The sequence below is a fragment of the Rhopalosiphum padi genome, chromosome 4 (genome assembly GCF_020882245.1).
Source record: "Rhopalosiphum padi isolate XX-2018 chromosome 4, ASM2088224v1, whole genome shotgun sequence".
In the NCBI taxonomy this organism is placed as follows: Eukaryota; Metazoa; Arthropoda; class Insecta; order Hemiptera; family Aphididae; genus Rhopalosiphum; species Rhopalosiphum padi.
Window position 1 is genome coordinate 17,029,537 of NC_083600.1, and position 14,256 is coordinate 17,043,792.

The 14,256-nt window shown below is 26.4% G+C and overlaps 2 long non-coding RNA genes across 2 annotated transcripts; both read right to left on the bottom strand.

Moving 5' to 3' along the window:
• Nucleotides 1–288: 288 nt before the first annotated feature.
• LOC132930512 (uncharacterized) lies at nt 289–3,928 on the bottom strand. Its single transcript, XR_009662237.1, has 2 exons — nt 3,746–3,928; nt 289–614 (listed from the first exon to the last, which is right to left on the bottom strand). It is a non-coding gene; the product is annotated as an uncharacterized LOC132930512 (long non-coding RNA).
• A 2,118-nt stretch (nt 3,929–6,046) lies between these two features.
• On the bottom strand, nt 6,047–14,208 carry LOC132930271 (uncharacterized). Its single transcript, XR_009662206.1, has 6 exons — nt 14,008–14,208; nt 13,064–13,084; nt 11,522–11,566; nt 10,037–10,066; nt 8,504–8,563; nt 6,047–7,234 (listed from the first exon to the last, which is right to left on the bottom strand). It is a non-coding gene; the product is annotated as an uncharacterized LOC132930271 (long non-coding RNA).
• Nucleotides 14,209–14,256: the final 48 nt, after the last annotated feature.

Sequence of the window (14,256 nt, forward strand, 5' to 3'; positions counted from 1 at the left end):
GTATTCTGATTATTAATTATGTCTGTTCGATAGGCGAGTATTAGGTATCTCAATACTAAGAAAGTCAAACACCAATCAAACGAGGGTACAAACCGATATAAGTATAAATTTATCAAAACAGTTTGACAAAATTTAAAGTAAGTTTTGTCACAAACACAAAAAGGAACACTCTGATAATTTGTTTACTTAATATTTATTGCAGGATTATATTTATCACTATGAACTACAGGTTCTATAAGATACTCAACTTGGAAAGTTGTAACATCACGCCAAAAAACAAAAACAATATAAATTTAGATAAATAATTTATTAATGACAAGCACTTTTACCTTACGAGTAAATACTAAGAATACAAATAAAACAGTGGGTTCCACGAATCTTAAATATTATTTATTTCAACATACAAGATAATTAATTAAATAATATTTCTAGGTTTATTTTAACAATAATAATTTAACATGTTTCTTGTTGTCTTTTGATTTATCCCCAATGGTTTTGATATCTTCATCGGTGAGCTTAAATTACTGGTCCTGTGTTTTGAACTTTTGTTTTTTTTGTATATAATTTGGTTATATAATGTTGGCACCAAGTATCAATGTTATATTTCATCATGACTATAAACAAAAATAAATAGGTAAAAATAATACATAATGCATTTTTTTTTAAATTATTTATATAATAGGTATATTTTAAATTGATATATATATATATGTATGTATTTAGCTGTATGTAGGTATTAATTTGTTAAATTAAATTATTTGGCATTGTTTTCTATTGTATTATTGAATAATGTCACGAAGGAAATAAAAAATACCTAATTAAATAAATAACAATTAAAACAAAAAACTACTTAAGAACTCACGATAAAAAATAAAAATGGTCATTATTAATGGGAACCATTCTAGTATCTAGTTAAATCAAATCGTATTTTTCAGACAGATTACTACAAGATTACTATAGATAAACTACAAGTTATATAATATTTTATTTCGTATATGTATTGTGTGTATTTATAATGATACGCTGTTATTATATAGTAATACTCGGAAAATGAATATTAAGGATTTTACAATATTTTTTTTAAGATCCCAGGAAGAATTTTTCAAGTTTAATAAATTATAATTCAAATTTCAAACATAAGTTAATTTAAAAAACATTAATTTTTTGTAAATTCAATATAGCTTTAAACACCTTATAAGTCAATATAATTTTGTTGTGTTTTTAAATATTTTAATTGAACATTAAACATTAATCATAATTAATAATATCGTGTTTATGATGAATATCGAAGTGATACAGATCTACACAAATAATATATTTGCGCAATAAATCATTTACCAAAAAATACATATTATCGAGTTTCCGTAAAAATAAATATTCCATGCCTAACAGGTATTATTGTATTAATAACGATTTTACTTTACCTATTTTCACGACTATATACGGTGCACACAATAACAAATAATTTCTAGTAGGAACATCGGTGGTTACTGAAATATTTCCAAATGGTACATATAGCATATCGAATAGCAGCCAAACACAACAAATAAAATGTGACAACAGCGCATGTAACCAATCTAAAGTGGTATCATTTAATTGAAAAAAAGGAGGACAAACAAATTAATAACTCAGTAAAGCGAGAAAAAAAGCCACTATAAATAATTAAAAAAGGAACGAAAAAAAAATTGAGGATCATAAAAACAACATATCTAAATAGCTATAGAAATTATAAATTATTTATGCTGATGATAATATAGTATGATGCATTAATAATTTGTTTTATTTTTATTTTAAAGTATTATATTACAAATAGAATAAATGTATTAAGTATCTGGAACCTTTAAATGACCACGCTATAGTAACAGAGATACTGGTAAACAGGAGACAGTTAGAGAAGAAGTAATTAGTCATGATGTGAAATAAAACACACTCTGAATTCATTGCTTAATGTACATTTTTTGTATGAAAATAAAGTTATTGTTCCTGATATGAATCAGATATTCCTAATAATCCTAATACATACAATAATGAATCATTGACCTTATTGTTTACATCGTTTATATACTGCGATTTAGTCGTATATGATTTTCTTCTCGTTAATCCCACTTTATTTAATTGAATTACTAATTACCAATTCATAATTTAATTATTATATTTTAACTCATTATTATAAAATACTTCAAAAACATAAAATCTCTGCTATAATTTTACTATTTACAACAATATTAAAATTTTTCAAAGAGATTTAAAGTAAATAATATTGAATTCTCATTGAATGTATTTTTATTTAATTTCATTGAGATTATCATTCAGCGGCGGCTCGTGCTATAGGGCACACGGGCACGTGCCCCACCTAAAAAATTGAGAAGAAAGAAGAAAAATGTATATTCAATTATTAAAATTAATATTGAATAAGTATTTCTTCCATCATGATATAAGTTGGTACTTGGTAGTTTGAATATTATCGAAAACAATGTTTTATCAAATACGGGTGCTCCTAGATACGGTACGTGTATACTATATATACGCATTGGGCGGCGGGCACAATCGGATTGTGCCCGAATTCTATTTTTATTACGATTTATAATATTTTGTCGGTTCTATTGCCTTCGTATTGTTATTGTCGACCGTCGCCGGTTTTGAAAACATGATAAGATAACAATTAATTATTATTTGTTCATTCTAATAATTCTGTTAAGTGTGTTTTGTTTATTTTATTAAACGTTTAGTACTTTTGTACTGTCATTTATCGCCTTATCGGTGCATCAAAGTATTCATGAAGAAAAAAGACAGACGGATCGATTTGGAATTCAAAAATATAACTACTGTATAATATTGTGTTAATTGTTAAAAGTACTTATAACTTATAATTATATTATAACGGCATAATAATTATATTCAATATTTATTTTTAAACCATAATTTTTTTTTTAATTATTTGTTTTGCAGGATACTTTATAAGAGTATAAGGTTTTGGTAAAAAATTTTATTTCATTTAAAAAATCAACAGGAATTGATGGTAAGTTCAAAGTTCTCATAGTGGAAAAAGAAGGAAATATTTGTGCCCCACCTTCAACGAACCCCACGAGCCGCCACTGTTATCATTATTTTATTTTTTTAATTATTTAATATTTAAGTGGACAATTAAAGAAGTATAAAAACCTATAGTTATATTTTTGATTTAATTAAAAATAATTTTTATTTAGATGAAAAAGTTTTGTTGATGATTATTAAACTATAAAATACATAATGAATCTACAAAACACATTCTATACTTCTTAGCCAAAATTGTTTCCACGTGTTCCAAATTATTTTTACCGTAACTTTTGAGAGCTAATATTACATGATATTGATTCGCAACCGTAATTTAACGATAAATGAAAAAAATTGATATATTATATTTATTATTCACAGATACGATTAAGACCGTACGATAATGAAGTTGAAAATCAATGATAAATCATTTAATGACATAGGTATCTGATATATTATTAACATATAATTTTTAGCCACTCTAATTTACTTATAAAATTGAATTATAAAAGAGTAATTCACAAAACCATTGACAGCTACATACAAATATAATACATAAGACAAGGTTATACGCAGATTTATATATTGCAAACTTTTAATATTAATTAGTATAATATGGACATTTTAATCATAAGAAATAGTTTTACTAAACTATTTTATCAAAATTGATCTGTCAACACATAGTATAATACTATAAACGTATATTACTTACTTTTAAACCCAATTTTTTGTAGCAGATCTATTAGTTTTATAACCACTTTTACCTATATTTAAATTGTAATATATCGTTATTTTACTCGATTTCATAAAAAAATTAATTTCATATTATGTTCATAAATTTTTTTCTAAATTGACGTTGGATTTTTTTTTACAGTTACTTGAAGGAAAACTTATGGATAACCTTGTGTTGGGGTTTTTAACCTTTGGTAAAAATAGCAAATATTTTACCAATTTTCAACTTCAAAATTCCTTGCAAATTTTAGCGATTTTAATATATTTCGTAGACATTTGAACTTTAAATGCTTATAAACAAAAATTTTAACCAACGATTTTCGTTTTATTTTTTTTTACTACGATAATTACAAATTATAATAAACCTTGTATTAAATTTTAAAGATTTTTTAGATAGCCAATTTTTTTATAGTTGTTTCAAAAAAAAAAAAAAAAACTTAAAAAAATCGAAAATTTCAATTGTCTATGAATATCTTATAAAAGTTAAAATATTTTGAAAATTTAATGTTTAATAGATAACGCTAATATAACAATTTTGTAAAAATTTCAAGTATTTACAATAATTCGTTTTTGAGTTTCAGCAAAATAAAAAAATCGATTTTGTCGAAAAGTGGTGATTATTCTTCGAATTTATTTCGTGTTGTTTATTTACTTCGAACTTACCAACACCGGAGCAGACCTACGACAAAGTGGACTTCGTCGTTATTCATGTTGAGTCTGTCTCTACGGTGGTAGAACACGATTCCGCACGTTCATTGTTCTATATTACTACCTATTTTTTCTACCCAACTCCGTATTGTATTCGAATGCGACGTTGCCATGTAACGAATACGATTCCGCACGTTTATTCTTGTAAGATAAGATTAATACAATTAGTGCATAAAATGGGATCATCCGATTTAAAACGTATATGTAACGTTATAGAACATTTTAATAATTATAAAACGCATAAAAATATTATAAAATATTTAACATCTATTGGCTTTATGTATCAAGGGAAAAAATTATATTAAATTATATTTTTGTTTTGTAATGACGGCTCACTTATAGGTATATGAGATAACTATTTTTTTATTAAATATTAATGACGACTCACTAGGTTATCTATTTACTAGGGATAACTATTTTTATTATTATTATACTTTTTTACATCATAATATTTATATAATAAGTAGGTATATAATATATATAAATATATATGATAAACCGTTTGTAATAAATTTGACAACGTTGCACCCAATTCCTATTGTATTCCTATAAACAATAAAGTGTGCGGAATCGTGTTCAAAAAAAAAAAAAAACGTGCGGAATCGTATTGCTCCCCTCTACGGAGATTGGCTCACTACACTCTATAATTAATACACAAATGACATACGACCACGTTAAATTTACTGAGAATATTGACAACACTATTTTTTTATAGTTTATTTTTTAAACTAAAATTATATTTGTATTTCACTTAAAATTGTATTTGATTATTATGATGACTATAAAAATATCTTTATTGTAAAAAGTAAAAAAGTAATTCATAAATTATTTTATATTTAGTTTTGTTTTAAATATTATTATAACAGTATAATATATGTATAATATATGGGTATTGCGAGCATGGCTGCTATGTAATGATTTATAATATAATATGTATTTATTTTTTGAATTTAACAGTTAGTTACAGTTTTCCATAATTCTAAAGTGACCGATGTTTCCAGTACGTCATAATGTTGTTTATATAGTTCATAACATAAGTGTAATAGTATAATAGTGGTATACATATGGGTACCGCGAAAAAATTATCTCGGAAATTTAGTCCCCGAAAAAATAACCCAATATGAGATTTTACAAGGTTTTGCAAATTAATCTAAATCATTGTGTGTAATAAAATGTATAATTTACGTACAATTTTTATGTCCCCACAAATAATGCTAAATTTGGATTCAATTACCTAACCATGTCCGGCTCTGGATAGGTAACAACTGATGAGAAACCACTTTTGAAATTAATCGTTATACTTTATATTAATAAAACATCCTGTACACCCAAAACTGTACCGAAAAACAAGTTTCCATTGTTCAAAATTTTGTGTGTAAACGAGTTGTCGCAAATTTATAAAATCTACTGGTATGTGTGTAAACGAGTCTAAATATGGTAATTCTTTACATATTTTACTTGCAAGATTGCTATCAATATTGGTAAAAACCTATATTGAATAGATATGATGGTCTAGGAGATCTTCTATATATTTATTAATTCTCCAACAAGACATATAATATACAAGTTGTAATATTAAATAACAAATGTTATTGGATCACCTCCAAAACCATAGGCTGTATTAGAGGTGAGAGTTCATGCTATTACAATATTAAATATAAATATAAATAATATAACACAAAAAGAAAGAAATATTAAAGTGACTTTACAATTATTCAAAAAATAAAAATATAAACATTAAACAATAGAATCAATACATAGTGGAATTACATATGTAGTATAATTTATAAATCTTAGGTATTTAAATCTGAATACATATGTTTTCTCTTTAGTTGTTCAAATTAGCAAAGTCGTAAATACAAATTAATTTTTAAATTGTTGTGCCAAAAAAGTGTATTATTAATATTTTTGTATACTTGTATTGTTGTGATTTTTCTATATCGTGTATTATTCAAAATCGTTTTATTATAGACCAACCTTTATATCTACCAAAATTAGTGTAACTGTAACCTATGATCTTATAGCTTTAATTTTACACATCTACGTATTCACCACATACTAGCAGTCATTGTTTTGCTAGTAATCCTATCTACTTATTTCGAATTGTTATATATTTACATAGCAAAGGTTTATCGGTTGGTATTGGAATGTGTAAAGTAATTTTGGTGATCAGGCTCGTGATCAATCATTGTTTTTTCCCGATCCGTACACGATATAAAAAAATTAAACAAAAGGTAAACTAGGCAGTATAGTGTAAACTCACTCATTGAACTAAATTCAATGCAAGTAAAATTCAGTGTAAATGATATTTTTGATGGCCAGTGATTGTAGTAATACCTTTTGTATTATGAATAAGAATATCAGATATAGACGTCCATCTAAATGCGGATAAAGTTCACAGGTTCGATAAGCAATATACGATAAAACGGATTTAGATACATAAGATAAGTGAATATTATACTAAATAAATAATATTATATAAGTGAAAAGCATTTTAAGTCTTTAAGTATACTAAGAATACAAAAGATGCGGATTCCACAGATTTTAAATATTATTTTTTTTTTTTTAAATTAAAAATGTCAACATATAAGATAATTAACTAAATAATTTTTTTTATTTCATTATAAACATTTAACATGTTTCTTATTGTCTTAGGCTGGTTAAGGTTGAATAATCTCAATGTTTTCTGCAGGTGCTTTAGTTTTAACTAAAACTTCAATATGTTTATTGCACCAATCATTAAGTGTACAATCATCTATAGCTACAAACAAAAATAAAAAGATATATTGTATAATGATTCGCACACTTGACTGTTTTCAATAGGTACTTAATCTTACCACTAACGATATAAAATATGTTACTGTGAATGTCTGCAATTGTTGAACGCTGACAGTCACCGTTTAATGTTGTCGTACACCAAAGTCATTGGCGAATGTTGCTTTATTGATTAAATTTTTACTGTTAGTAAATATTCACTAGTGAATTGTATCATTTCCTGTTATTTTTTAAGTTATAATTTTTTGTATAGTAAAATAATCATAATTTAAATAATAATATAAATACAGTGAGTTCCGCTTAATGTGATCACTGGCTTATAGAATCAACTGTTTATTAGAATTAAAATTGAAAATCCCAAACCAGTTCATATGTTACTAATGTTAAATTAACATATTTATTAGAATCACCAAGTACCGGATAATTGAATCATTTTTAAGAACATTCTTATCGTTTTAATGATATTTCAAACCTTCACTAAAAAGAAACAAAAATTGTTTTGAAAAAGTTAAAAGGAACTATTCAAAAATATGTCGAAAACGATACTTTTCAGTATTTCCAAAAGTTATGGGTACAGTATGTACAATATACATTATTATTTATTTATTTTAAATAATTAAAAATCATGTATATATTATATTAACTGAATATGAATTTTAATTTCAGGATAATATGGAAATGAAATTAGTAGATTTTCAAGTACAATCAAAAATTGATAGTTTCTTTAATTTATTTTGTTTTAATCTAATTTTAAACATACATATAAATAATATGAGCTCATCAATAAAAAAAAAGTGTTTTACGGGATCAACCGGTTAATATAGGTAGAATCAAAATATTCTGATCCAATATGATCACATTAAGCGTAACTCACTGTATATATAATAATAATAATAAGAAGAAGAATATTTCGTTGATTTAATTAAACATATGATGTTTCTGTATTATATTCCTGACATAGTCAACAATAGTACATAGTATAATAATACCAACATTAACTAAAACCATGTTGTGTATGTCAACATTGACCAAAATCCTGATATAAATGTCAACATTCATTAGTGAATGTTTATATTATTTTAATTTTTCAACATTCACAAATTTATTAGGTATTTGTAAGCATTCGTTAGGTGACTGTTACCATTCACCAATTGCGGACATTCAAAGTTACATAAACACAGAACGATACCACGCTTATGTACAGAAGTCGCCAATTTGGTCGGTTCTAAATATGAATAAAGTTTAGAATACGTACTTTCGGTCATATAAAGGTTAACTATTTTCTGAAGACTTTCTTCGTACTTAATTATTACGTCTAAAAAATAAATTGCGTTTTATGTATTATTAGTGAAACTATTTCAACTTTAATTTAATTTGTTTTCATTGCTAAATTATACTTTAATTAAATTACGTTTGTATTTGTGTGCATAAATAATACATAAATAAGGTTTATCTCCTTGCAAAATATAAATATCAATAGATTTATTACCACATTAAAATAATTTTGTGCATTTTACTCCATACGTTTTAATATACAGTAGAAACGGTTTAACGGTTTATAACAAAAACGGTGGAAGTAACATATTGACATATTGTAGGCGTCGTATTGTTTGTCATATTGTTGGTGGTTTGCAATCATTAAACAAAACTCAAATTGTAAACACACTTTATTAAAGTCGTTTGCGGTTATACTCTTTTGGTAGTTTTACATAAAATCGTTAGCCACGTCGAAAAGGCAGAAATACGATTGAGAACGATCATTATCGTCAATACATTTTTTAGACCCTTTTAACTATTACGGCTGTAAATCAGTTTTTATGATTTTGCGCAACGTTGCCAAACTTTGTCATCTGAAAATCCATCCGAATAGTGAATTTAATAATTGGTTAAAAATATTTTTCGTTATCATTCAGAAGTAGAAGATGGTTTTATACAGCTAATGGCGTTATATCCAAATTAATTATATAGGCATATATTTGCTGATTATATTTTAAAACATATTATGTTAAACAAGATTGTTTATTTTCTTCAGTTTTACGAGCAAAAGAACCATCTCGACATCCTAGGTAAATTTGTACAACAATATTGAACATTTCAGAAAATATTTTAACAGACAATTTTATTCCACGCATCCATCTGTATACGCTTTGATACACAATTTACCGGAGACTCAGGAAGAAACGTCTTTAAAACTCTATACCATTCAACAGGGTACTGTTTTTTTTAAATTTTCAAATGTGAAGGACCGGTCATCAGATCAAAGGTTTATATTGGAAGAAATTCCTTTCCATATTACATGGTGTTGTTGGAGCTTATTTAAATGATGTGATTTGTTCCGGATTAAAAGTAATATTAACATATTTTTCTTCTGTTTAATATTCACCGTTTATAATGCTACACATTTTCAGAAATTGTTTAATCCCTTATTCTTCTTTAATCTAATAGTATAAAGTCAATTTTAGTTTAGATAGGCAGTATCATTGATTATAATTACTAGTATATATAATCAATGGTAGTAATTATATTTACACTAGGCGATTCGAACGCATGTCTCCACAATGCGTGTAGGTGTAGGTAAACAAGTACCCGGGAAATAACTCATACGCAACCCAGGTTTGCATAATAGTTTATTTTAAATTTTAGACTACCTACCTAATGGTTATTAATGTTATTATAACCTATTTTAACTGTGCCTTTGAATGTCATTATAAATTATTTCTACTGTAACTGTTTTTATGACTATCTATACAATATTATAATATTAATAAATTTAAAAATACTTATTTACCGTTCCATTTACTCCTGTCTAATTTTGAATCTATAATAAAATATAATTATGAAATACGTTGTTAAATAAGTTACTAGAAACTGAATTCTAAATCCAATCATTGCAGTATGTAATATTAATTGTACCAAAGGTCTCATTGAATTGTTAAGAAACATTAATATATTTTTAGTTTTTGCGTAATTTAAAAGTTAAGTATATCTTAAAATATTAAGTACCTACAATTAAATTAATTTAAAGTATAGCATGATCTTAAATAAAATCGTATATCAATGTGATGATGTAAGAATTACTCTTGGTTACATTTTTCTTAATCTTTTTTGTTTTTTATGAATATAAAAGTTAATCTATTGATGTATCATACATTTTTATACGAATTTGAGGTTTTAGGATCACTGATGTTTCAGCTTATATATATATATATGTTAAGGGTGAGAAGTTATCAACTGATGATACTTTAAAGACAGCATAAACGAGTTTTAAATATTTAAAAACTTTAAATGATTGCATAATGATTACCTCTGTTACTATATACGTAAAGAAAGACGATTAAAGAAGTAACTAGTTCGTCGTGATAGGTGAATTAAGACACAATCCGTATACCAATTGTTTAGCTAGATTCAGTTAACGTAGACGTGTTGGGCATGTGTATTTTATATTATTAGTTATTGTTGTGAACTTGGCTGTAATGAATTTGGATTATACTGCGCATGATGTAAACAGAAAAAAGGTTTTAAAAATAACGAAAACTTTAAAAGTATTCGCAAGATATTAAAAATAGTAAGTTTCTTGAAATTGAGTATACCTCGTATCTATATTTTTTTTGTATAACAATAAAGTTATTGTTTCTAATATAAATCGGGTATTCCTAATGTGTACGAGAAAGACCTATTAACTTTTTTTTATATTGAATAGTACTATTTGTTAATATAAACATTTTTCTTTTGTAAAATGACGTAGGCGTTGGACTGTGCGTATCTCTACGACTCTGCTCTTGAGTTTGAAAAACATGTAGAGTGGATTATCTATGCGGGTTGTTCTTCTATGGTTATCAGGAAATGTGTCTAGTCAACTTGGATATGTTGTAATGCATAATACGATGACGAATACTACAAGATAGCTGTTGGCTTGTGGCCATGCAATACGAATGACATGTTTCAAGATCGTGTTTCAATATTAGGATACGCCATGATTGCACAAGTTATCAAAATAATTATAAAATTAACCGATATTAGAATAAATTATATTATAGAGTATGCTACATCAACTTAAATATCCTTCTTCTGCGAAAATAGGTGAATTAAAAATTTTTGAAAATAAAATATAATTAACATTGTTAATTGACAGAATTTATGTTTTCATTATTTTTTTCAAACTATAAAATGAATTTTCTTCATAGGCTCAATTCTAATGATTATGTATGAGTTAAACTAACTTCATCAGTATTATTAAATCAACCATTAAAGTATACAATATTAGTTTTCTTACATTCATCTGAAGTATATTTTATGAAATTTATGTATCCATCCTTTTCTAATAAATAAATATAAATACGTTATTATTACATCAAAAAGATTTCTTATATATTTCTTATATATATTAGATAGTATTTTAGCTCGTTAGTTATCAGTTATTTTGTATCAATATTTATGCACGTCATAACTAGCTGTATTGCTCATATTTGAAACAGTGAGAGGTACATCTCATGATTTCTTTCTTAAGAACTCAATCTTTTAATTTTTTTTTTCAAATTGTATTAATAGTAGCGTTTAATTTATTGATAAAAAGAACACGTATGTTTCAATCTTGTAGTACGCTAAATAATGCTGCCTAATTTATTATATATTTTTTGTTTATGTTTACAATGCGAGCCCGAGCCACAGCTTGCATAACAGCTACCAGACGGATGGTAAGTTTTTATAAACAAATATGAGTCACAATCAAACTTATTGTATTGCACAATGTATGAAAATATGGATGTTGGTACAAATCCACCGCGACGGATAATAGCAATTCTTTGTCATCGAGAACCACGAGACATACAGAGGCCCCGTGTTCAGATGTCACCTATCCGTAAGGAGAAAGGCGGCACCTGGACACGCAGCGAACAAGAAAATGCCGAAATATACACTCGGCTAGGTTGGGTTAGGTTTTAAAGCGACACGTGAAAAAAAATCAAACATTTCTGTCCGTTAGAAACTGCTGAAGAAATAGGTAACAACTTAAACCAAAAAAAAAACCAGGTTTTGATGAAGTCCAAAAATATTGAAAAATCAATAAATCGGTACACGTTAACTATACGTTACGCAAAACCTAAAACATCTATAGTCTGTATACCAAATAAGAGCGCACCGCATTGGCGCATCCAAATGAATCGCGAAGCGACGTCCGGACCCCTGGCCAGGTCTATTCGCTATATCATTGGTCAATGTTAGTCGGCTGTGTTCGCCGCCGTCGACGATGTTGCCGTTGATGCCGACGCCACTGTGAATACAGGAAATTGAAATAACAAAGCGTTACGCGTATTATACAGTAAAATAATACACATATTGAACACATATAAACGTTTTTACCGATCCTAAAATATGAAACAAAAGTAAAATTGCAAAAGAAAATTTCAAAATATACAGCAATGCGCGCAAAAAATAAATCGATATCTAACCGCGAAATACCGTTAAAATGGTGTGATAATATACAGCACTCTGTATGTACGTTGTCTCTGCCGCCGTCGGAACGCACTCTGTCATGTGCGAGTTTCGACCGGTTTTCGTGCGCCACCCCGTGCGCCCTTATTTGGTACAGATTATAAATAGTACAGAATCAATCATCAAGATTTAGTTTTGATCTAAGAAAATGCATAAGTAACAACATTCAATAATTTGTTAAAAAGTTGTTATAAGACTTATAAATATTTTTTTAATCTTGAGTGTTGTTGTATCATAGACATTTGATTTTAAACCAGTCCTAGATCTTAATGTGAAATTAAATTGTATATTCAAGAATATGATTTTTCGTCTAATAGGTACTTACGAGGAAATTTTTCATTTGTTCCTGTTTAAAAATTTATAATTAATATAAACACAATTATAAGTATTCCATTTTAATGAATGATTACCTAACCTTTGGACAGAATAATATATATTTATCTTACTAAGATTTAATATAAAAATTACATTAAACTAATAAGTAACATTTATAATTAAATATTTTAATTTAAGGAATTTAAAAATACTACAAAACAATTTAGCCGATAGCTATAGTAGTTTAAAAAAAAAAATTAAATTTATTTAAAACTCGAAGAAACCGAAAGAGGAGTATATACTATATAGTTATCTCCGCTATAAATTGTCCACCAACACATAAATTAGGTAAAAAAAAGTTTACTGAATTCTTCCAACACTCGATAGTAGATATGTCTGGAGAAGATTTTATTGCTAAATACACTTTTTGCAGGGGATTGAGATTGATTATCACCAAAGTGCGGGAATTGTTCAAATTTGCAAATACAATTAATAAAGCACAAATCATCTCATTTAGAAAACCGATATACTGGTCGACTACATCAAATGAATTACCTGATCTTATCGACTTCTACGTAATGAAAGATATTCCATCAAATTATACGGAAGTTGAAGGACTAATAGTGATAGAGGAAACGTCAGATCACATCCTTGTGCTTCTCTGACTAAGCATCGGTGTAAAAGTGAAATTGTATGGAACTATTATATGATTTTTATATATATTATATATATTCTTATTATATGAATTATTATGTATCTAAGAAAGTGTATAATCGATATACTATGTAACAATCAACAATTTATTAAAAAATTGTTATAGGTAAGACTTAAGAACATTTTTAACTTGAAGTGTTATTGTTGTGTAATATCAGTTATATTTTGAATCGGTCATGTGTCCTAATGTGACATTAAGATTTCTATGTTCAACAATATGTTTTTTCATCAAATACTTACCATTATATATTTTTTTAATATCATCTGTTTAAAAATTTATAATTTTATAAATTTAACATTAATATAATCACAGTTATAAGTATTACATTTTAATGTATGATTATTACCAAACATTTGGAAGTTTGGACAGGATAATATTATATGTGTATTTTACTAAGATTGAATATACAATTATGAATAATCTTACATTAGACTAATAAGTAATATTTATAATTAAACATTTTACATGATTTAAATTTTATATAGATT